This window comes from Pinus tabuliformis, chromosome 6, assembly GCF_031772625.1.
Source record: "Pinus tabuliformis cultivar Carrire ecotype Pingquan chromosome 6, CPIR1, whole genome shotgun sequence".
NCBI classification, from domain to species: domain Eukaryota; kingdom Viridiplantae; phylum Streptophyta; class Pinopsida; order Pinales; family Pinaceae; genus Pinus; species Pinus tabuliformis.
Genome location: NC_142292.1, coordinates 1,851,807,528 through 1,851,834,474, shown reverse-complemented (window position 1 = coordinate 1,851,834,474; position 26,947 = coordinate 1,851,807,528).

Genomic DNA, 26,947 nt, shown 5'->3' with positions numbered 1-26,947 from the left:
TGGTTAAATGGACTACTGTATGCATGCCCAAAGACAAGGGTGGCATCGGGCTGAGGGACCCAGAGTATAGCAATTCCATTATGAACGCCAAGATCTGGTGGCAATGGATCACTAATCCAGAAAAGCCCTGGGTAAAAATCTGGACAGCCAAATATGCCAACAATAGACCTCAAGAAGAGCTCATCAGATTTATTCCCACCGAAAAGGGGTCGCTAATCTGGAATGCGGCCAAACAACACTATCAGCTAATTCAACAGCACAGCTTCTGGGAGATTAGGAACGGTCGCACGGCAAGATTCTGGACAGATGCCTGGAACCAGATGCCCAAGCTTACTAGTGTTCTTCATCCATCTCTGATACCAGACAGGCAGGAGCAGCAGCAGGAAAAAGTCCAACAATTTTGGGCACAGGAGACGGAGCATGGATTCAGAAAATGGAGACAGAATAATCAAATACTCATTAATACAAATATCCGGGAGGCAGAAGAGTTGGAGAAAGAGTTAAGAAAAAGAAGCATAAGGCATGATGAAGGCAATGACATCCTCAGATGGGGATACCAACCCAAAGGGACCTACTCCACCTCGGAAGCCTACAAATTAGTCTGCAGCTTCCCCACTCCTTCAGATCCATTATGGAGCAAAATATGGGGTCTTGGATCATGGCCCAAAATCTCCTTCTTTCTCTGGCTGGTGGGACATAAAAGAATTCTCACATGGGATAAACTAAGGAGACGAAACTTTCATGGTCCCTCTATCTGTCACAACTGCTATCAAAGCGAAGAAACTCTTCAACACCTCTTGGATACTTGCCCTCTAGCCAATAAGTTATGGGAAAAGGTGAGCTTCAGATGCCAAAAAAGATGTAGAGGGGAAAACGACATCATTAATTCCATAAGACAATGGCCAAAGAACCCCTACAAAAGCGAGATCCTCAACTATCTATGGAACATCATCCCGGGAACTGTCCTATGGAACATTTGGAAGGAAAGAAACAAACGTATATTCAAAAACAATCGCTCTCCAATTGAAGAAATTTGGAACAGGCTACATGGGAATCTCAAAGAAACGATGTCGCTTCGAGCATGGACAAAGGAGGATCTCCCCTCTACAGATAATGAAAAAAGCATTCTTGACAACTGGCAATTGCATCTGCCTCAAGAAGTCTTCAAGAATGGCCCTTCTAATAGTAGCATCAAGGACAACAGCCGCTGGAACGCCCCCCCTAAAAGCTCATACAAACTCAACTTTGATGGGGCTTCCAAAGGCAATCCTGGAGAAGCTGGATTTGGAGGAATATTGAGGAACCATGAAGGCACTCCTCTGCAGATCTACTTTGGCAATATTGGGTGGGATACCAACAACTCCGCAGAGTTAGAGGGACTCTGGCAAGGTCTCCTGCTAGCCTGGAACCTCAACCTTCAACCCCTGATTGTAGAAGGCGACTCCCAGATCCTTATAAACATGGCTACGCGCATACAGAACGGCTCTCAAGCTAGGAAAGTTGCTTCCAGTTGGAGGCTAGAAGCGAGGCTGAATGCAATTGAACAAGATCTGCGCAATAACAGAGCCATCTCCTTCAATCACACAAAAAGAGAGGGCAACAAGGTAGCTGACCTCCTGGCCAACATTGGGGTTGAAAATGAACAGACCCTCCTATCAGGAAACACGGATATCATTCCAAACAATCTCCAGGTCCAGGAATGTGAAAGCCTGATCCAAAGAGATGCAGTTTTCCCGGATGCGGGTGACACGACGGCTAGCCATGACGACCCACATGACATACATGTGCCGCCACAGTTGTAAGGAAGGCATTCAATGCCTGTTCGCCGCCATGGAATATATGGCAAGGAATTTCGCAGGTCAGCATTCATTGCCGCATTCAAGTCGCGGGCTCGACTGCAACGAGCAGTTATGGTGTCCGAGGATCGAGGTTTCGGTGCAATGGTTAGAAAAGATGATGAAGGGGCTCAGCAAATGCTGCTTCACGCTCATCGTTTGGCTTTCTGCGGTCTGGACGTCGCCTGGTCTTCGGCTCTCCGGGAATCAATTCCTGACGTCCCTCGCCTGGTCTTCGGCTCTCTGCTTAAGGTATATCATCTCGAGTTTGAGGGGTCTCTGTTTCAATTACGCCTCTGGGTCATTACCTGTTGCCCGCTCGCCTCTTTGTCATTTCCGCCTCACCACCCCGCTCTGTTCTTCTCCCTCGACGCTCAGGCAAAAATGGTCAGGCCTCGACAGCGATTACTCAGCCGTCGAGGCTCTGCACGCGGAGGGTCCTCTCGGCCTACTGTGGAAGCTCCTCACCCCCATTGCTGTTGCTGCTGTTGCCATCGTTCTTCTGCAGCCAATCCTATTCTACCTAGGAAATTCTTGGACTCTAGCAGCCCTGACCCTGACTCAGTGCCTTCGCCAGCCTTCGGTTCAGCCATTTTTACCTTCAACAGCTCGATTGACAGGCCCCGTATCAATGCCCATGTCTCGGTATTATTTCTGGAGGAAGCTCCATCCGACAACGAAGAACTCCGCGGCAAGGGGACGCAACAGGGTGAAAAGCCAGAATTTGACCAGGCCATGCCTGGAAAGGAAGCAGAACAGACCCCCGGCCTTCCCCAGCCTTGGGAGGCGTCCACGTCCAAGAAAGACGACATCAAATTGGACCCCCTCCCTTCAGCGGAGGAATTGGGAGAATTCGGGTGGTGCCCGATCGTCGAAGAGAAGCTGGAGGAGTAGCTGGTCCTCTGTGCAGCATTACCCTCTCCAGCATCACTCAAGTTCTGTTTCGGCTCTCGGTTTATGTAATGTGGTCTTAGTGCATGTTAGTGTCTTTTTTTTTGAAGCCCCTGCGTGGGAAAATGTTGTTGGCTATCTGCTGCCCCTGGGCGGGCTTTCTAGTTTGAAATGGTTGCTCTTTTTTGAAGTACATGGAACCCCTGCGTGGGATGTTGTGGCTAGTTTGAAATGGTTGCTCTTTTTTGAAGAAACTGGAACCCCTGCGTGGGATGTTTTGGCTAGTTATGGCACCTCTGCGAATGTGGCTCTTTTGATATCTTACAGTCCAGAGTGCCAAAGTCTGGCCTCTGGGGATGAAACTCCATGATTGTAATGTTACTACTGTTACTGTATATAATAGATTAGTCTTTTTAGCGAGAAAAAAAAAATATTTAATATTATTATTAATCATAATATTATTAACTATAATATTATTATTAATATTAATATATTTTAGTATTTAATATTTAATATTATTAATTATAATATTATTATTAATATTTAATATTTAATACTTAATATTTAATATCTAATATTAATATCAGTATCACTTTTTAGTGTCATAATAATTTAAATATACATTTTATATATTCACATACTAATATATATTGAATATTAATACAAATAACTAAAAATGAAAATAAATATTTAATATAATAATTTTGATAATAACTATTACTTTTATTTTATGAATTGTTAATATTATTAATTATTTTAAAAAAAAAAAATTAAACAGTCAATAATAAATATTGATGTTAAAGATTAAATAATCAAAGTATTTATTCATTTTTACATTAATAATTGTATTAAATAATAGTTATAAAAATTATTTATTATGATTAAAATAAATGAAAAGATTAAAACAGCCGACATCCTCTTAAATCTTCTCTCCTCTAAACTATTTAAACCCTAATTCAAGCTCTTCTTCTATCTACATTCATGAAGTTCTGATGATGGATCCCTGTTGGGATTTGAAACGTTGACGAAAAATGGTTTTTACTGTGGGTTCTCCGGTTACTGAGTTAGAAGTGGAGGATTGTAACATTGGCTCGGAGAATAAACCCCGATGATCAAGTTGTCAAAAGGGATCCCCCATCAATATAAACGAAGGTACTTAAATCTCTTTAAAACCTATAAAGATGTATTTTCTTGGTCATATGATGATTTAAAGACTTTTGATACAAATGTTATTCAACATAAGATTCCCTTAAAGAATAGAATGAAGCCTTGTAAGAAGAAACTCAAACAGATCAATCCCCTTTTACTCCCATCCATTGAGAAGGAAGTAAGGAAGTTACTTTAGGCCAAGATCATTGTACCCTTGAGGTACTCAGAGTGGGTGGAAAACCTAGTTCCTGTCAGGAAAAATAATGGAGAGATAAGATTGTGTGTGGATTTCAGAAACCTCAACAAAGATTCATTAAAAGACAACTACCCATTGCCAAAGATGGATTATATATTACAGAAGGTAGTTGGCTCAACTTGAATGTCCATGATGGATGGCTTTTCAGGGTATAATCAGGTAGTAGTGCATCTTGATGATCAGAATAAAATTGCGTTCACTACACCCTGGGGACCTTCATGTATGCAAGAATTCCATTTGGCCTTATAAATGCAGGAGAAACCTTCCAAAGGGAAATGGATATAGCATTCGTGGGAGAACATGAAAAATTCATAGTGGTCTACCTAGATGATATCACAGTTTTTTCTAAAACAGATGAGGAGCATATTGAACATTTGAAACTCACTTTTGAGAAATGCAGGAAGTATGGGTTGTCTCTAAATCAAAAGAAATCTCAGTTCACTCTGAACGAAGGTAATATGTTGAGGCATATAGTAGAACACAAAGGGGTGAAGATCGATCCCAAGCGTGTGGAATCCATCAGCCACATTTCCCTACCTAGAAATAAAAAGGAGGTCCAAGTGTTCTTGGGAAGGATTAACTTCTTGAGGATATTTATACCCAATTATGCAGAGATAGTGAAAGGTATCACAGAGATGTTGAAGAAGGAGAACGAAGTGAAGTGGAACCCAAATTCTCGGGAATCCTTCTCTAGGATCAAGAAATATTTTGCAAAGGCTCCTATGTTAGTCATCCCGGATTATTCATTACCATTTTACATTTCGCCTCCCTTAATACTATATCCATTGTGTTATTGCAAAAGAATAATGAAGGTCACGAGCAGAGTATAGCCTTCTTCAGCCAAGACGTTGCAAGAGGCTGAATTGAAATATAACATCTTGGAAAAACAGGCATATGCCCTGGTCAAAGCTTTGAAGTCCTTCAAAGTTTATGTTTTACACACTAACATTGTAGGTAATGTTCCAACGGCGGTTGTTAAAGGCATCGTGATGCAAGGGGATAGTTATGGAGAAATAGGTAAGTGGATTTCCAAAATACAAGAGTACGACATGGATATGAAGCCCACTAAACTCATCAAAGGACAAGGATTGGCCAAAATATTATCAGCGTCTAATTTCCAGGCCTTCGAGGTTAACCTATTAATGGAAGAAGAAGGAGAAGGGACACAAAAACCGATGATCAAGACATCGATCAAAAAATCATATAAAATATGAAACATCTACCTGGTATAAATATGTCATCCATTATTTGTTATTCTTGAGGTGCCTAGTGAATATGGATAAATCCAAGTATAGAGCATTAATATTACAAGCACAAAAGTTTATTATATCCAATGGACAACTATACTAGAAAGATCCGGTTGGAATTCTACTTCTGTGTTTAGTAGAAACAGAAACTCAAAGGGTAATTGATGATTTCCATAGTGGTGTTTGTGGGGGACACTATAACTGGAAGACCACCACACATAAGATATTGAAAGCAGGATTCTATTGGCCTAAACTATTCGGAGAAGTTCACTCTTATGTTTGGGCCTGCCAGCAGTGTCAAATGTTCGCCAAGAAGCAGAAATTATCCCCACTCCCATTAATCCCTATTTGTATAGAAGAGCCTTTCAGGCAATGGGGACTGGACTTTATTAGAGAGATACACCCCCCTTCCAACAGCCAACACAAGTGGATACTCACAGCCACGGACTATTTCACAAAATGGGTGGAAGCAATCCCAGCCCAAAATGCAACTGACACTGTGGTCATAAAAATTTTGGAGGAAAATATCCTGGCTAGGTTTGGGTGTCCTATGAAAATTGTGACTGACAACACTCAGGTTTTTAAGTCTGCAAAATTTATCAGTTTTTGTCAAAAATTCAACATTACAGTTGGTCACTCTACTACCTACTATCCATGGGGAAACGGGCTAACTGAGTCTTCTAACAAAACAGTAATAAGGATCCTGAAGAAAAAAATTGCAGAAAGCCAAAGAAATTGGGACTTCCAGCTAAAATCTTTTCTATGGGCTAACAGGGTCACTCCTAAAAGATCCACGGGGAAATCTCCTTTCGAATTGGTCTATGGGAAAGCAGTTATATTCCCTATACAGCTCACCATTCTGGTTGCCAAGATATTACAAGATGTGGAAGAAGAACCAAACTCCCTGACTTGAAGGATAAATCAACTAGTGGAGCTCCAAGAGAACAGAGAGTAGGTAAACCATAAGTTAATCAACTACCAACAGAAAATGAAATATTTTTTCTACGAGAAGGCTCAGGACGGACCTCTCTAGCAAGGAGATCTAGTTTTGAGGTGGGATGTAAGAAGAGAAGAAAAATGGAAACATGAAAAATTTGATCCCTTATGGTTTGGAACCTTCAATATTGCTGAGGAAAATGGAAACGATAATTTCTTGCAGGAAAACTTGGAGGGTGAAATACTTGAGCTACCTGTAAATGGTTGATTCCTCAAGCTTTACTTCCAGCACTAAGAGATCCATTTCTCACCCATTGTACATAATGTTGAGCCAAGGTAAAACATCAATAATACTTTCAGTTCTTATGTTTATGTTTTTTTTTATATACTTGAATAAAATGACTCCATGCCCAATGGATAAAAGGCTACTAGCCTGCTAGTTCTCAGCACCTTGTTAGAAGGCATTGTCCCCAGTTGGAGCCAATGTTATCACTTACAGCAAAATTGTTTGAATGATGTCAAGTGATGTCAAAAGAATGAAAAAGAGTAGATAATATTGCAGTCATCCTCCAAGCCGTAGAAGGACTCATTGCCTACATCATACCCACTCCATTGGAAAGTTCTTTGAACAAGATTTCCAACTATATGTGGAAATCCAAAAATGGACTCTTGATCAAAAGATATGGTATGTTGAAGTTTTAACTATTGAAGCCTTTGGAAGGTATAGAATATCAGAGATCACATATCAGAGCATTAGAGAAATCGGCGATCGCATATTGGAGGTCGGGCATACCAGCGCATGCAACATCAGAACATCAAGCATATCAGTGCATTGCATATCAAAGGTCTAGAGACATCGGAGATCGACGATCGCAACATCAGAACATCAAGCATATCAGTGCATTGCATATCAGAGGTCTAGATACATCGTTGATTGGCGATTGCAACATCAGAACTTGGAGAAGATCAACACATCAGAGCATCAGGAATATCAGCAATTGAAGAATCGGAACTTTTGAACGTGAGAACCTTTTAAAAGTTGAGACATGGGTAAAGTTCTGATAGTGTTAAAAACCGTTGGGAACACCGATAAAGGATTTCATCACAAAACCAAAGGTGGGCGAGCCCTTTTCTCTCTCCTCTAGAAGGACACATGGCCGCATATGATTGGTTACAATAAAGCTATAGTGGCATCTTATGTCAGCAAGACGTGGCGATATGGAAGGACATGTGGCAGGCAGTGTTGGCTACTTTAAGGGGACTAAGCGGAAAATTTTGGGTGTTGTAGGTCTAGTTGTGAAAAAGGACCCTTCCAAGACCTTTTACTTTCTTGATGTGTTAAATTGCATTTTTAAAAGAACATAAATGAATACATTTGCATGTTGTAAAGAAGAGGAACATGACATTCATCAACACATGAAAACATAAGCCGTTGATAACGGAGTTCGTCCAGGAGGGACTACGTCTCCAGGCCCCAATGTCAAGATGGTGTAGGCCGCTGCATTAAGTGTTGTCAATAGTGATGATGTACATAAGAGGTGATGTCACTATCATACAAGGAAAATGCCCTCACGCAGGAGTGGCTCCAAGAGATGTTCCATTACAGGAACTCTCAGTCAAAAGGACTCCTATCAGTATGACACAAACTCATGCATGATGAGCATCCTGCCAACATGGCATAAAAGGGATCTCAGTGCAAACATACATGGCGACACATGAGTATCCCATCAATGTGATGACAAAGGGATCTCAAAAAAAACATGACGAATCATGACAAAAGGTACATCTCACAAATGATTTCGCATCCCATCAAGCAGGAATCATGAGGCAAGTAAGAAACAAGATCCTTCATCAAACATCAAAACAAGGATCTGTGCAGCACAATGCATAGAAAAAGAAGTGCGTGAACACACTGCATATGCCTCACATCTAGGGGCCATCTGAAGAAAATGATGTCAAGCTACTGAAATTGGTCGCACTTCGCACCTTGCGGCGTCGAATCTCATGGAAATGGCTGCTCGCACATGAATGTTGACACCTGCACTCCACTTAGAAAAGTGGCTGAAAAATGAAATGAGCAAATGGAAAATATGAGCACACCATCAGATTTTTGGCGCCGAATAGTGCAAAATTGACTGTCAAATTTCTGAATTCTAAGAAAATGAAAATATGGGAATTAAGGAATCTTTTAGATTCTCCCTAGATTCCTCAAAGATTCCCTCCTCTGGGTCCTCTACGAATCGGCTGCACATATCAGGAAACTGACTGCGCCATCGGGTTTGTGTCGCTGAGAGGTGTAATATCGACATAAATTTTGCCCAATTTGGACACTACAAAAATTTCCCTCTCCTGAGAATTTTGCTCCATCATGGTTCCACCTGCATTAAAAATTAATTAAAAATTCTACCTTTGTTTCTGTGCGCACTCCTGGTTCCTCCATCCTACCCGAGCACGCTAACAAATGACGGGTTTATATAATTTTTCAGGCGGATTAACCAAGAAGTTGGTTTAGGTGGATTGGTTAGAATTCCACATTATAAGGAGGAGGTTGGGTGGTCAAACCATGACCCCTCCATTTTAACATGTATTTTGTTTTACAAAATCTGCATTTATTTTTTTGGTTGGGGGTTAGGTTCACATTGGGTGGCTCACCCCATAACCTCCGCAACCATGTAATTGGCATATATATTAATGTATTTTTTGGGGGGTGTACCGTTATGTTTTGGCATGACATAGAATATGGTACGTTTCATGGGGTCGTTGCCAGTGGCGGACCAACCCACGTGGCTGGCATGGGCTTGATACCTGCCAACCTCTCTTAATTGCACTGGAATATGGTATAGTTTTGGGGGTGTGGGCCGGGTCCAGCGGAGGTGGCCCATGCCCACCCCATATTAATTTTAATGTGGTGTTTGGTTGGAGGGTCCATCGGGGAGATGGCCGCTGGCCCCAATAAATTTTGATTTAGTTTATGGTTGTGGTTGGGCCGGCGGGGGTCATGGCCCATCGGCCCTTTAATAAAACTTTTTTTATGAAATATACTTTGGGGGTGGCGGGGGTGGTGGCCCGCCACCTCATATATATATTATTTTCATTTTTTATTATGTTAGGGCCCCTCCCTAACCCCCTTATTTATGTAATGGGATCATGTCATAGTCAAGAGTCAATAAAGCCCATATTAATAATTGTAAGTGGTTAATCCGGAATTAATGACGAGACCACAGTTAGTTGCAAATGGGCCGTAGTACTAGATAGATGGTATTAATAAAACCCATGGTATTGGCCCATGGTATTGCATGTATGAGTCATATATAAAGGATAGAGACTCCCTGCGAGGAGCATCATGTCTTATTTTGTAATCGAGCTCTGCTCTATTGGAGGTTGCCCCCTCGAAGAGGCAAGTGAACATTACTCTCTGAATAATAAAATCATTGCTATTCTGTGTTCTGGGTATCTTTTCTTCGCATATTCTGTATTTGGGTATCATTTTGCAGGTTAAGAGCATAACAAGTGGTATCAGAGCACTTTCCAGGGCCGGTGGGATATCCATTTCTTAGCAAAAAAAAAATTTGGCTAGAGACGTGTTCCGGCATCTTTAAACCACAGGATCTGTCGTTGAGCGCATAAACCTGCGGATTTGGGGAGGCATGCACGCAGGAAATACAAGAGGTGGTCACGTCTGTTGGACTCCCTTGTAACCCCTGTGGGTACCCCTTCGAGTAGTAGCGCATTAGATAGAACCGCGCACGGACTGTCTTCCACGTACCCTCTGGGTATATCGGAAGCCCCCTAGGCTCCCTTGAAACCTCGCCATAGATAAACCGTCGGCCGTCTTGCGGCTACAGTACACTGAGAACAGCACTCGGAGAGATTACTCGCCTGTACGATAGGGTAGTCGGGTTGTACGGCTAAGGGTATGGTCGATCCTCCTTAGTTAGAGCCCTGAAACATTGGGCCGAGTACTACTGCCAGACCCTTATGTATATTGCGATCTGTAGCACCTGACACTCCTCAAGACCATAGTTCCCTTTTCTATCGAGGGATCACACATCATCTCTTCCAGATCCGCTTGTGCAAAGGGGTGCAGCAGCAGCAGACATCAGTCCAGCAGTCTCGAGTTCGCAGATCAGCTATTCCGATCTATTAGATCCATCAGATCTGTAGAAGCAATCTGTTCCGCCGCCCAGAGCTATCAGATCCACCATTCAGATCTCTCATCTCCACCAGATCAGAGTCGTTCCTATACTGGGGTATAATTTTCGCAGGACTTTTGGCTGCATTGACATTTTGAGGATTTGGCGACTGTAGTATTGATAAGGAAGGAGTAAAACACCGTTAGGAGTTTTCAGGAAAAAAAAAAAGAGTCTGAGATCTAGCCCATCAGAATCAGGACGACGAGCTGAGCATGGTGGTACCATTCACTTCTTAGTGAAAAAAAAAATTTAGGCGGTCCCAATTTTAAAAAAAAAAATTAGGTTGGTGTATGGTAGAAACTAGAGCTCAAGCGATGTCCAATGAAAGGATGGACAAACTTGAAGAATCAGTGCAAAACCTCCACATTCAGCTTACCGGACTATGTAGCATGGTCAAGAAAATAGTCCCGAAGGGCAAGGAGCAAGCCCACGAGGAGGCATATAATGGAAATGAACACAATGAGGGTGAGTCTAGCCACTCTCCTCACGTCTGGCACACCCACCAACCACCCAGTCAGCGACCTCCCAAGTTGGATATGCATAAATTTGACGGTTCTCACCCATCGGCATGGATAGCACAAATGGAGTAGTATTTCAAACTGAATCACATCTTCGATGATGTGACTCAGCTTATGTTGGGGAGCATGTACTTGGACAATGAAAGGTGGCAATGGTGGGAATGGCATCAACGTTGCACTGGACCTTTTAAGACTTGGACCAAATTCACCAAAGCTCTTCAAGACCACTTTGACCAGGAATCCTCTTTTTTGGGTCGTCTTACTAAGCTCCGACAGACTGGTACAGTGGATGAATATAATACAGCTTTTGAAGCCTTAGCCTTCCACACTTGGGGTCTCTCATATGTGTTCTACATGGAATGTTTTATCAGCGGTCTTAAAAAAGCTATCAAAGCCCAAGTCCTACTACACCACCCTCCCACATGGACGGAGGCTTGCAAGGTAGCTCGTAACGTGGAACGTGCATTAGCAGCCCAATACAGTCGCCCAAATTTCTCAGCTAAAGGTCGCCCCCCACAGGCTCACAACACGACTCAAACACTTAAGGTCCAAAAGGTGTCACCTGCGGAAATGGCCGAAAGAAGAAAGCAAGGCCTATGTTACTACTGTGATGAAAAATACTCCCCAGGCCATAAATGCAAGGAGCCCAAATTTTTTCAAATTGATGCCACTGACTACAGCTCAACAGAGGAAGATCCACCACTTGAGGAACATGAGCCACTAGAAGAAGACAACCAAAAGGACAATGTCTCTGACGAACCAGTTATTTCGTTGCATGCTTTGGCAGGGATTTCTTCCCCTCAAACTCTCAAAATCCGAGGTTTTATTAAACATCGCCCAGTAGTAGTCTTGATTGATAGTGGAAGTACACATAATTTCATCCATCAAAAAGTCGCAGAAGCAGTGCATTGTTTTGTACGAGCAGTTTCTAACTTCCAAGTTCAAATTACGGATGGAGGCACAATGAAATGTGAAGGCCGCTGTGAAAATGTCAAACTTCAAATGGGGGATTATCAGTTGAAAACCCACATGTTTGCCATACACATGGGGGCTTGCGACATTGTCCTCGGCGCTGAATGGCTCCGCACTCTTGGGCCAATCACAATGGATTTCCAGGAGTTATATATGAGTTTTAAGCAGAACAACTACACACATACCCTCCGTGGACTCCAGGCGGGAGCCCCCTCTATCATCAGCTCGCATAGGATGGAAAATTTGTTAAAAAAGGGCAATCTTGGAGTTGTAGCTCAATTTAATGCCATCCAGGCAGTCGAAACCAAGCCTCTACCAATTCATCCTGAGATGCAACAGATTTTAAATAACCATCTGCCGGTCTTTGACAAGCCTCATGAGCTTCCACCCTCGCGAGGGGAACATGATCATAGCATCACATTGGTTCCAGGGGCCCAACCCCCAAATGTGCGCCCATACAGATATCCGTTCACCCAAAAGAATGAAATAGAAAAAATAATCAAGGAACTTTTGGAAGCAGGTGTCATTCGTCCCAGCATTAGTCCTTATTCATCCCCAGTGGTCATGGTGCTCAAGAAAGACGGGGAGTGGCGGATGTGTCCCGACTTCAGGGCCCTCAATAAGTTGACAGTCAAAGATAAATTTCCCATCCCGGTGGTTGATGATTTGCTGGATGAACTCAATGGGGCTCAATTCTTCACTAAGCTGGATCTTCGCTCAGGCTACCACCAAATTCGCATGAAGGAAGTCGACATTCCCAAGACTGCTTTCAGAACTCATGAAGTCCATTATGAATTCCTGGTCATGCCATTTGGTCTTTGTAATGCCCTCTCTACTTTTCAGAGCCTTATGAACCACATTCTCAAACCATATCTCAGGAAATTTGTCCTTGTCTTCTTCGATGACATCCTCATCTATAGTTGCACTTGCGCCGCACACCTTCAGCATGTAGATCTACTCTTGCAAATGCTCCGCAAGCATAAATTATTTGTCAAGATGTCCAAGTGTTCGTTTGGCATGGCAGAAGTAGAATATTTGGGCCACATTGTGGGGCATGAAGGTGTCAAGGTGGACCCCAAAAAGATCTAGGCAATGCAGGAATGGCCTCAACCTAAGACCTTGAAGAGCTTGAGAGGATTTTTGGGTCTCACAGGCTATTATCGTAAATTTGTCCGCAACTATGGTCACATAGCGAAGCCCCTCACCCAACTCCTAAAGAAAAATTCATTCTTCTGGAATGAGGAAGCACAACAGGCCTTTACAGCTCTAAAAAATTCCATGTGTTCCACTCTAGTCTTAGCACTACCTGACTTCACCAAATCTTTTGTCATTGAATGTGATGCTTCGGATACAGGTATTGGGGCGGTCTTAATGCATGACGGGCGACCTTTGGCCTTCACAAGCCAACAACTAAGTGGGAGGAATCTGGGCCAATCTACCTACGAGAAGGAAATGATGGCCATCTTACATGCAGTCGAGACCTGGCGACCTTACTTATTGGGGCGACGTTTTCAAATCCGCACAGATCATCACAGTCTTAAATATTTTTTGGAGCAATGCCTATCCTCCCCACAACAAAATAAATGGCTCGCCAAAATGTTGGGATATGATTATGAGATCATTTACAAGAAAGGGAAAGACAATAGTGTAGCAGATGCATTATCTTGCCAATTTGAGGAGGAAAGTACTCTGCTAGCAATTTCCCTCCCCATTCCAGAATGGATTGAAGAGCCTCGCAGGGAATGGTTTTCACACCCCGGGCTCTCCCAACTCATTTCTAAATTGCAGGTAGATCCAAATTCCACCAAGGGCTACTCGTGGCAGGATGATATTCTTCGCTACAAGGACAGAGTCGTAATATCACCAACATCCACCCTCAAAAGTCGCATTTTGGCATAATTGCACTCATCTCCCATTGCAGGACATTCAGGCTTTCAAAAGACGTATGCTCGCACCAGAAGATCATTTTTTTGGACAGGCATGAAAAAGGACATCCTTAATTTTGTAGCAGAATGCGATGTCTGTCAATGCCACAAAGGGGAAACTGTCAACACACCAGGCACATTACAACCATTGCCCATTGCGGCATCAATTTTGACGGAGGTTTCTATGGATTTCATTACAGGTCTTCCAAAGTCAAGGAACAAGTCAGTCATCATGGTGGTTATGGACCGACTGTCGAAGTATGCTCATTTCTGCGCCCTACCACACCCGTTTACACCAACTTTGGTCGCTCAATCTTTCATGGATCAGATCTTCAAATTGCATGGCATGCCCACTTCTATTGTGTCTGACCATGACCCGATCTTCACCAGTAATTTTTGGCAGGAACTCTTTAGGATACAAGGCACTCAACTAAAACTCAGTACTTCCTATCATCCGCAAACAGATGGTCAAACCGAAGCCGTTAACAAATGTCTAGAAACCTACCTTAGGTGTTTCACTTCAGAAAAGCAACACCTTTGGGTACAGTGGTTACCTCTGGCTGAATGGTGGTATAACACCAACTATCATGCCACCACCAAAATGACTCCCTATGAAGCAGTATATGGTCAACTCCAACCTTCACCTACTTCGTATCTCAAGGAGTGCTCAAAAGTCCAAGCAGTGGATCAACTCCTACAACACCGCGCAACCATGCTCGCCCATCTTCAAGAGAATCTTCATCAAGCTCAGAACCGCATGAAGCATCAGGTAGATCAGCATCGCTCAGAGCGCCAATTTCAAGAAGGGGATCAGGTCTTTTTACGGCTACAACCATATAAGCAAACATCACTCAAATACAAGGGGTGTCAGAAACTATCTCCCAAATTCTACGGACCATATCAAGTACTTCAGCGCATTGGAGAAGTGGCTTACAAGTTGGCCTTGCCACCTACTGCAAAAATCCATCCAGTTTTCCATGTCTCATGCCTCAAGAAAGTGATTGGGAACAATTGAAGAATTCAGACCAGTCTACCTGAATTAGACGAAGAAGGGTCCATCTGGCTTCAACCCAAACAGGTCCTAGACACACGAGACAAGCAACTGCACGGCCACATGATTAAGGAAGTCCTCGTCAAATGGAAAGACACCTCTCCGGAAGATGCAACTTGGGAACCAGCCACTATTCTTCAGCAGTTTCCGAAGCTTCAGCCTTGAGGACAAGGCTAGTCTTAAGGGGGAGGGCATGTTAGGGTCCCACCCTAACCCCTTTATTTATGTAATGGGATCATGTCATATTCAAGAGTCAATAAAGCCCATATTAATAATTGTAAGTGGTTAATCCGCAATTAATGACGAGACCACAGTTAATTGCAAATGGGCCGTAGTATTAGATAGATGGTATTAATAAAACCCACGGTATTGGCCCGTGGTATTGCATGTATGAGTCATATATAAAGGATAGAGACTCCCTGCGAGGAGCATCGTGTCTTATTTTGTAATCGAGCTCTGCTCTATTGGAGGTTGCCCCCTCGAAGAGGCAAGTGAACATTAATCTCTGAATAATAAAATCATTGCTATTCTGTGTTCTGGGTATCTTTTCTTCACATATTTTGTATTTGGGTATCATTTTGCAGGTTAAGAGCATAACATATTACAATAGGGGTGTTTCTTAAATCATTAGAAAAGAAGGGATATTGGGTAAATTAATGAGGCCACAATTTCAACCGCTTTCAGGAGCTAGGTTTCATGCCCCAGGGTCGGTCAAATTGTAGGACACTTAGACCTAGCCCACAACCTAACTTTGACCAAAACTTTGACTGGCTCTTTCTCCCTCATACGAGCTCATATTGACGAACCGTTTGCACCACTGCGATCAGGGCGACGAGATATACGCTCTGGTCCTAGTTCAAAATCATTCTGATCACTTTGATTTTCAAGCCTTCATAAGCCCTATTTGTCATGTGTGTGTCTCTAGAACCACCTAGATCAATCCTCCCCACTGAGGAGGTTTTGGTCCTCCAAAAGCATGAAAAATAACCTGCAAATTTTCTGTACATTGTCAGCATCACAAGCGTCCCGAAAGGCCTCGCTTCCATCTCCTTCACCTTTGTTCTTCGGAGCCTTAAGCTATGAGTTGACACCTGCAGCATCTGCAACCTGTAGTACATTGTTTTGCAAATTACATGCTTGACTACATGACCAACTAATGACCCAAGCATCCCACACTTTCCACAAGTTTATACCACATACTAAGTGGTAAATTTTACATCAAAATGGAAACAATACCCCAGCTACGAAAACAAGGCCAACATATCATTGTTGCTTCAACAAGTGATGGAAAACTCATCATCACTGCAACACATGATTTACAAAGATAAGGCCAAACGTTATTGTTTTTCTTTGACAAGTGATGGAAACAGGACATCACTTTCACAGTTTATCATGCAACTCAAAATAAGACCAAACATCATTGTTGTTGAACAAGTGATGGAAAACACATCATCACTTTTACATTTTAAAATGCAACAAATGATTTACAAAAGCACAACCGTGACAAGCTAACATATCTAGAAACCATTTTTCACTTATCAATGTGAATGGGTCGCCTCCTTGTGGCGGTTTTGCTTGTCGAACAATTGTTTCATTTGGTTCATGCATCAACACTTTGTCTTTAAGGCGCTGCTCTGGATGGAGCCTCCAACATGTGGCTCTTTGATGGCCATTTCTGTCGTAATGACTGCAATACATCTTCTTCCTCCATATTTGCTTAACCTGTTTCTTTACATGCTGTTGAGAGGGTCTTTCACGCCTCATCTTTTTGTGTGCTGCCATTCTTTTCCAACACTTAGAAAATGTATGGTTATGTAATCCACAAAAGGTACATGTTTTTCGATGCCATGTTTTATGTTCATCTTTAACAACATGATTATAATCGAAATGAACATTCGAATGTCGAAACTAGTTATACCTTTCCTTGTTGTCTCTATTGTAAGTATGGCAATGAGAGCTTGTCTCGGCTCTTTCCCTGCAATGGGCACTACCATGGGATGATGGGGATGTGTTTCCATCATTCTCTTTCCTTAACCAATGATGTCTCGGAAGCATCTGACACCCTTGAGCATTCTCCTTCGATGTATCCCAAGCCTGCAAATCGATGTTTATGCACAACCTCTGAAGGTTGAGTTATGCCTTGGTTATTAACACCAACTTCTTTTTCCTCCTCGTGCCTCATCCTAGTAAGGAGCTTCATGTTTTTCCCTGTAATTTGGATCTCCACATCTCCAACACAAACCATACTATGTGAAGACGAAACCGAAAGGAAATCAACATCCTTTACCTCCCCTGTCGATTTGGAAAGAACTGATGAGGGCTTCGCATCATCTATTGTTGGTGGTTCGCTAGCTGTCTTGACGCATTCCCCAACTTCCTTTTTGACATACCCAAGTCCTGCCTGACGGGGTAATTCTTCTACTTTGATGGGGTTGACAATGCCTTGGCCATCAACGCCCAAACCTTTTCCTTCATGCCCCATTTTCTTCAACAATTTGGAGCCAATTCCTGTGGTATGATTTTCGAAAACAACGAAATCATCATCAGGACATATACATGAATTTGGAGAACAATTTTTTACCTCACATGGGTCATGCTGCAGCTTTTGCAAGGCCTCGTCCTTAGCTTGCAGATGTCATAGCAAACTATGTTTTTCCTCTTTTTCTTCTTGTAAACGCATCTTCAATTCAACGTTCTCTGTTTGAAGGTTTTGGTTATTGTGCTTCAATTCTTCCAGGGCCTCTTCTATGGCTCGCAACTAAAGCTGAAATCGCTCCTTTTCCTCTGTCTTTTTTAGTAGAGATTCATACATTATTTCCACCCTTTGGGAAATTTTGAGCATGGTCTCATACATCACTTTTTCATCCTCTGTCACTGCACGTTCCATTGTTCACACTTGCAATTCACATCCACGCAAAGACCACTCTGATACCACTTGATCCAAGTCCGGGTGTGACAAAGGACCCTTCCAAGACCTTTTAATTTCATGATGTGTTAAATTTCATTTTTAAAAGAACATAAATGAATGCATCTGCATGTTGTAAAGAAGAGGAACATGACATTCATCAACACATGAAAACATAAGTCGTTAATAATGGAGTTCGTCCAGGAGGGACTACGTCTCCGGGCCCCAATGTCAAGATGGTGTAGGTCGCTGCATCAACTGATGTCAATAGTGATGATGTACATAAGAGGTGATGTCGCTATCATACAAGGAAAATTCTCTCACGCATGAGTGGCTCCAAGAGATGTTCTACTATAGGAACTCTCAGTCAATAGGACTCCTATGAGTATGACACAAACTCATGCATGATGAGCATCCCGCCAACATGGCATAAAAGGGATCCCAATGCAAACATACATGGCGACACATGAGCATCCCGTAAACATGATGAAAAAGGGATCTCAAACAAAACATGATGAATCATGACAACAAGTACATCTCACAAATGATTATGCATCCCATCACGCAAGAATCATGAGGAAAGTAAGAAACAAGATCCTTCATCAAACATCAAAACAGGGATCTGTGCATCACAATGCATAGCTAAAGAAGTACATGAACACACTGCATATACCTCACATACAGGGGCCATATGAAGAAAAGGATGTCAAGCTTCTGAAGCTAGTCTCACATCGCATCTCGTGGCATTGAATCTCATGGAAATGGTTGCTCGCACATGAATGTCGATACCTGCACTCCACTTAAAAAAGTGGCTGAAAAATTAAATGAGCAAATGGAAAATCTAAACACCGAATAGTGCAAAATCGACTGTCAAATTTCTGAATTCTGATTAAATGAAAATCTAGGGCTTAAGGAATCTTTTAGATTCCCCCTAGATTCCTCAATGATTCCCTCCTCCTGGTCCTCTGCAAATCGGTTGCTCAAATCAGGAAACTGACTACACCATTGGGTTCGTGTCACTGAGAGGTGTAATATCGACATAAGTTTGTCCAATTTGGACACTACAAAAATTTTCCCCTCTTGAGAATTTTGCTCCATCATGGTTCCACCTGCATTAAAAATTAATTAAAAATTATGCCTCGATTTCCATGCGCGCTCCTATTTCCTCCATCCTGCCTGGGTGCACTGACAAATAACGGTTTTATATAATTTTTCGAGCAGATTAACCAAGAAGTTGGTTTAGGTGGATTTGTTAGAATTTTTCATTAGAAGGAGGAGATCGTGTGGTCAAACCCTGACCCCTCCATTTTAACATGTATTTTGTTTTGCAAAATCCGCATTTCTTTTTTTGGTTGGGGGTCGGGTCCGCATTGGGCGGCCCACCCCATAACCTCTGCAACCAATTGATTGACATATATATTAATGTATTGTTTTGGGGGTGTACTATTATGTTTTGGCGTGACACGGAATATGGTACGTTTCATGGGGCTGTCGCATGGTGGCGAGCCAGCCCACATGGTTGGCGCGGGCTTGATACCCGTTGGCCTCTCTTAATTGCACTGGAATATGGTATAGTTTTGGGGGTGTGGGCCGGGTCCACCGGAGGTGGCCCGTGCCCACCCCATATTAATTTTAATGTGGTGTTTGGTTGAAGGGTCCGGCACGGTGATGGCCCCCGGCCCCAATAAATTTTGATTTAGTTTATGGTCACGGTTGGGCTGGCGGGGGTCATGGCCCATCAGCCCTTTAATAAAACTTTTTTTATGAAATATATTTTGAGGGTGGCGGAGGTGGTGGCCCGCCACCTCATATATATATATATTTTTATTTTTTATTACAATAGGGCTGTTTCTTAAATCTTTAGAAAATAACGGATATTGGGAAAATTAACGAGGCCACAATTCGACCGCTTTCGGGAGTTAGGTTTCATGCCCCGGGGCCGGTCAAATTGTCAAATTGTAGGACACTTAAACCTGGATGACAACCCAACTTTGACCAAAATTTTGACTGGCTCATTCTCCCTCATACGAGCTCGGATTGACAAACCGTTTGCACCGCTGCGATCAGGGCGACGAGATCTACTAGGTATTCGAAGATGATGAACAAATCAATTATTTTATGGAAGTCATTGGGGAATTCTCGAATTCTGTGACCGACCAAGAAGAAGAAGTGACAGAGGAACACCAAACCACTTGGGAGGAAACTATCACCGTGCATAGAGTTTTGCAGCTAAAGGGAAATGTCATTCCACGTGACCTAGTTCCTTAGGAGAGATTATTCAAATCCAATGATGTGGCCTGAAAACCTTATGAACAAGGAGTTGATGAACAAGTGGAGGATTGTAATTGTTATGCTCTTGACCTGCAAGAAGATACCAGAATACCAAATATGCGAAGAAATATACCCAGAACACAGAACAATAAGTAATAGCAAGTATTTTATTATTCAGAAAGGAAAGAAATGTTCACTTGCCTCTTCGAGGGGGCAACCTCCAATAGAGCTAGGCTAAATTACAAAATAAGACATGATGCTCCTCGAGGGGAGTCTCTATCCTTTATATAGGATTCATACATGCAATACGATGGGTCAATACCATGGTTCTGATTAATACCATCTATCTAATACCATGGCCCATTTGCAACTAACTGTGGTCCCTTCTTTAAATGTAGGTCAACCATTTACAATTATTAATATGGGCTTTATTGACTCTTTACTTAACTATAACTATGACTCGATCCTATTACATAAATAAGGGGGTTAGGGTTGGACCCTAACATGCCCTCCCCCATAAGAATAGCCTTGTCCTCAAGGTTGAAGTTGTGAAAACTGTTGAAGGACAGTGGCTGGTTCCCAGGTCACATCTTCCAGAGAGGTGTCTTTCCACTTGATGAGGACTTCCTTGATCGTGCGGCCGCGCAGGTGTCGTTCTCGTGTGTCAAGAACCTGTTCAGGTTGGAGCCAGATTGACCCTTCTTCATCCAATTTAGGTAGACTAGTTTGAATTCGGTAATGGTTCCCAATCACTTTCTTAAGGCATGAGACATGGAAGACTGGATGGATTTTTGCAGTGGGTGGCAAAGCTAGCTTGTAGGCGACTTCTCCAATGTGTTGAATTACTTGATACGGTCCGTAGAATTTTGGAGATAATTTCTGACAACCCTTGCCTTTGAGTGATGTTTTCTTATATGGTTGTAGCCTCAAAAATACCTGATCCTCTTCTTGAAATTGGTGTTCTGAATGATGTTGATCTGCCTGTTGCTTCATGCAGTTTTGAGCTTGTGGAGATTCTCTCTGATGTGGACCAGCATGGTTGTGCGGTTCTGTAGGAGTTGATCCACTGCTTGTACCTTCGAGCATCCCTTGATATAAGAAGTAGGTGAAGGAGGGAGTTGACCATAAACCATATGGAGTCATTTTGGTGGTGGCATGATAGTTGGTGTTATACCACCATTCGGCTAGAGGTAACCACTGTACCCATAGATGTTGCTTTTCTAAAGTGAAACACCTAAGGTATGTCTTCAGACATTTGTTGACTGCTTCAGTTTGAACAACAGTTTGGGGATGATATGAAGTACTGAGTTGTAGTTGGGTACCTTGTAGCCTGAAGAGTTCCTGCCAAAAGTTACTAGTGAGGATCAAGTCACGATCAGACACAATGGAAGTGGGCATGCCATGCAATTTTAAGATCTGGTCCATGAAAGATTGAGCTACCAAAGTCAGTGTAAAAGGGTGGGTTAGTGCTAATATTGGAGTGGAACACACGGCATGTTTGAGAGCTATAAATGCCTGTTTCGCTTCATCATTCCAGTGAAATGAATTTTTCTTGACGAGGTGAGTGAGGGGTCTAGCAATGTGACCATAATTGTGAAAAAAATTGCCATAGTAGCCCGTGAGACCCAAAAATCCTCTCAATCTCTTCAAAGTCTTTGGTTGAGGCCAATCCTGCATTGCCTAGATCTTTTTGGGGTCCACCCTGACACCTTCATGCTCCACAATGTGGCCCAAATACTCAACTTCTTCCATGCCAAAAGAGCACTTGGACATCTTGAAAAATAATTTATGCTTCCGGAGCAATTGCAAGAGCAGATCTACATGCTGAAGATGTGTGGCCCAGGTGCGGCTATAGATGAGGATGTCATCAAAGAAAACAAGGACAAATTTTCTGAGATATGGTTTGAGCAGGTGGTTCATGAGGCTCTGAAAAGTGGATGGGGCATTACAAAGACCAAATGGCATGACCAAGAACTCATAATGGCCTTCATGAGTTCGGAAAGCAGTCTTTGGAATGTCTACTTCTTTCATGCGAATTTGATGATAGCCTGAGCGAAGGTCGAGCTTAGCAAAGAATTGAGCCCCACTTAGTTCATCCAGCAAATCATCAACAACCGGGATGCGAACTTTATCTTTGACCGTCAACTTGTTGAGGGCCCTGAATTCTGGACACATACGTCATTCCCCATCTTTCTTTAGCACCATGACCACAAGCGATGAATAAGGACTAATGCTAGGACGAATGATGCCTACTTCTAAGAGTTCCTTGATGATTTTTTCAATTTCATTCTTTTGGACCAATGGATATCTATATGGGCGCACATTTGGTGGTTGGGCTCCTGGGACCAAAGTAATGCTATGATCATGTTCCCCTCTCGAGGGTGGAAGCTCATGAGGCTTGTCAAAGATTGGCATATGGTTTTTTAAGATCTGTTACATCTCAGGATGAATATGAAGAGAAGTGGGTTCGAAGGCCTAGATGGCATTAAATTGGGCTATAACTCCATGGTGGCCCTTTTTTAACAATTTTTCCATCCTATGTGAGCTTATGATAGAGGGATCACCCGCCTGGAGTCCGTGGAGGGTATGTGTGTGGTTGTTCTACTTAAAGCTCATATATAACTCCTGGAAATCCATTGTGATTGGGTCGAGTGTGCGGAGCCATTCAGCACCCAAGACAATGTCACACCCTCCCATGTGTATGGCAAACATGTGGGTCTTTGTTGGGTCCCTATAATACTAGTGATTACCCCATTACTATTGTAATTGTACCCCTTATTAATATTGTTCTGCCCCTATTATCCCCATATTGTTATTACTGTGCCCCATAGAATCCCTCTATTGTTATTTTTGTGGCTTTATATTATTGTTGTTAGGTCGGCTGGGTTATATTGTGACTCCTTAGACTCCTATATATAGAAAGGCGGTTTTGTCATTTGTATCATCCAAGAATTGTTCATTTATGTAATGTAAAGGAGGTTGCCCCCTCGAAGAGGCTAAATTCTAAGGCGTTGATCTATCTTTTCTATCTTTTCTTGAGCTGGTTTCATAACATTTGGTATCAAAGCTTTCAGGTCCTTACTAGGTGTTTTCATTTTCTTTCCTCAGGGCATCAGTTACCGATAATAATGCTCTACTATGCCCTTTGAATTCCTTCAAAATAAATTTCAAACCAATCTTAAGCAAAAATTTAAAAGAATCTACACAGCTTTTTTCACTTTGTAGGAGCTCGATATTGCCTCTGATGTATCTCTGTACATTCAAATCCTCCAGTTCTGAAATTGTGACCTGCAGTAGCCCTCTGTGTTCTCTTTTCAATGCCACAAGTCTGACCCAAATTGGATTCTCCAAGGAAGAGTTATGCGAAATCTCGCACAGTGACTTGATTATAGACTAGTTCAGTAGAGCAAACTTGTATGACATGCCACGAGTCATTGTTTCGACCTTTGGACCTGAAAAATGCATACAAGCAACTACATTCCATCCTCTTTCTGTGCCTTCTTACAAAATTTCAATCCGATCCCCAGAGAGAAAGTTATGACAATTTTCCCCAGGTCACCTATTTGGAATGTAATTCAGGAGTCTGCAAAAAGACCAGCTTCCTCAGATCATATCTCCGCAAATATAGCGCAAAAATATCTTAAATTCGGACCCAAGGTTCAGCGCGATTTCTTCTCAAATGGATTTTTTTTGCAACTTTTGAAACGTCGCAGAAAAAACGTTATAGTGAAAATTCCACGATGACCTGTTTGGAGCAGCGAAACCCTAGAATCCAAAGCTCTGGTGCTGATGTTGTACTAGGAGTCCAATGGCTACAATCCTTGGGTACAATAGCTTTTAATTTTCAAGAGCCTTTCATCAAATTTTCTATGGAAGGAAAGGAAGTTGAATTAAGGGGTATTGCAGGGAAACCAGGAAAGATAATCAGCTCTAATGGTATGACAAAGCTTCTAAAAAAGGATCAAAGAGGTGTAATTGCACAATTATGTTCACTAGATGTTTCCACATCAAAATCATCTATTTCTCCAGACCTCAAAAAATTCCTAGACAATCATTCCAAGGTATTTGAGACTCCCAAAGGTCTCCCACCTATGCGTGATCATGATCATGCTATTCATCTGATTCTAGGAAGTGTTCCTCCAAACATCAGGTCGTACAGATATCCCTATGCCCAAAAAAGTGAAATTGAACGTATGGTTGCAGAAATGCTAGAGGCTGGTATAATTCAACCGAGTCAAATTTCTTTCTCTGCTCCAGTAGTATTGGTGCACAAGAAGGATGGATTATGGCGCATGTGTCCGGATTATAGGGAGTTCAACAAGCTCACTATTAAAGATAAGTTTCTCATTCCTGTCATTGATGAATTACTAGATGAATTTCATGGATCAATTTACTTCACCAAGTTGGATCTTCGTTCAGGATATCATTAAATCAGAATGAAGATTGAAGACATTCCAAAAACAACATTTAGAACTCATGAGGGTCATTATGAATTTTTGGTCATGCCTTTTGGCCTTACCAATGCACCTTCAACATTTCAAGGTTTGATGAATTCAATTTTCAAACCATTCCTTAGAAAATTTGTTTTAGTATTTTTTGATGATATACTAATCTATAGCAAGTCTTGGAAGGATCATGTTGAACATGTTAACAGGGTGCTACAACTATTGGAGGAAAAACAATTATATGAAAAAAGATCCAAATGTTTCTTTGGAGTCCAAGAGGTGGAGTATCTGGGTGATATTGTATCTCATGAAGGGGTTAAGGTAGACCCTAGCAAAATTAAAGCCATTAAGGAATAGAAAATCCCATCCATAAAGCATCTGCAAGGATTTCTCAGGTTGGCAGGGTATTATCGCAAGTTTTTTAAGAATTATGGGAGAATAGCAGCACCTCTAACAACATTATTGAAGAAAGATGCATTTTCATGGACTCCGGAAGCAACAAAGGCCTTCGAACATCTTAAAGAGGCAATGTGCCAAGCACCGGTCTTAGCTACACCGGACTTCACAAAAACCTTTATTGTGGAATGTGATGCTTCAGGAAATGGAATTGGTGCTGTTCTAATGCAAGATGAAAGACCCATTGCTTTTGAAAGTCGTCCAATCAAGAGAAAGTTTTTACACAAAGCTATTTATGAGAAGGAAATGTTGGCAATACTCCATGCCCTTAAGAAATGGCGACCCTACCTAATGGGAAGACACTTCAAGGTAAAAACGGATCATGATAGCCTTAAATGCTTTTTAGAACAAAGACTATCCTCTAAAGAGCAACAAAAGTGGGTCACAAAGATGTTGGGTTATGAGTTTGAAATCATCTACAAAAAAGGGAAGCAAAATGTGGTGGCAGATGCACTCTCAAGAAAGGATGAGGATGTGGAAGCATTGTTGTGTGCCATTTCTATTATCCAACCAGATTGGATAAACGAAGCAAGGGAGGACTGGAAGAATGACGAAGAAGTGTGGGCACTAATTCGAAAGTTACAACAAGATTCCAGCACGTCTGATACATTTAGCTGGCAAAATTATTCGTTATGGTACAGAGATCGCTTATACCTCTGTAAGAATTCCCGGCTAAAACAAAAGATTCTTATGGAATTGCACACTTCTCCCTTAGGAGGGCACTCAAGATTTTTAAAAACTTACCACAGGGTTAAGAAGGAATTTTTTTGGGATGGCCTTAAATCAGATATTCAAAAGTTTGTGGCGGAATGTTTGGTTTTCCAACAAAATAAAGTTGAAACAATTAAGACACTGGGTCTATTACAACCTTTATCCATTCCAAGCCAACGTTGGGAGGAGGTTTCAATGGATTTTATCACAGGTTTACCCAAGTCTGAGGGAAAGAGTTTCATCATGGTGGTAGTTGACAGACTTACCAAGTATGCACACTTTTGTGCATTATCACATCCATTTAAAGCCAGTACAGTTTCTACTGCATTTATGGAAACAATTCAAAAGCTACATGGAAACCCAAAGATTATTGTAAGTGACAGAGATCCCATTTTCACTGGAAATTTTTGGACAGAATTATTTTCTTGTCTTGGTACTTAGTTAGCTCATAGCTCATCTTATCATCCTCAATCTGATGGGAAAACTGAGATAGTAAACAAATGTTTGGAAGGATATCTTCGTTGCTTTGTATCTAATAAACAGACACAATGAGTCAAATGGTTGCCTCTGGCTGAATGGTGGTATATAACTTCCTTCCATACAGCAACAAAAATGACCGCATTTATGGCACTTTATGGGTATCATCCACCATCCATCACATCATATTCAAGAGAAAATTATAAGGTTCAGGCAGTGGAACATCACACCGAACATCAACAACAAGTCCTCCAACTCTTAAAGGATAACCTCGTGTTGGCACAGAATAGAATGAAACAACAGGCAAATCAACATCGCAGCAAAAGAAGTTTTGATGTAGGTGATTGGGTATTCCTACGGCTACAACCATATAAGCAAATGTCCCTCAAGCAAGCTAAGAAGGATAATAAATTATCACCAAATTATTATGGTCCATACAAGGTGTTGCAAAAGATTGGTACTATGGCATACAAATTGGAGCTTCCTGCAACTTCTCAATTGCACCCAGTTTTCCATGTTTCATGTTTAAAGAAGGTTATATGCGACAAGCTCCCAGTTCAAACAATATTTCCAGAACTTGATGAGGAAGGAAAAATTATATTGGAACTGGAAGCAGTCACAGAAACAAGAACTCGACAGCTACGAAATCGATCAATTTTGGAGTATCTTATCAAGTGGAAGAACTTATCCGCTGAAGATTCCACATGGG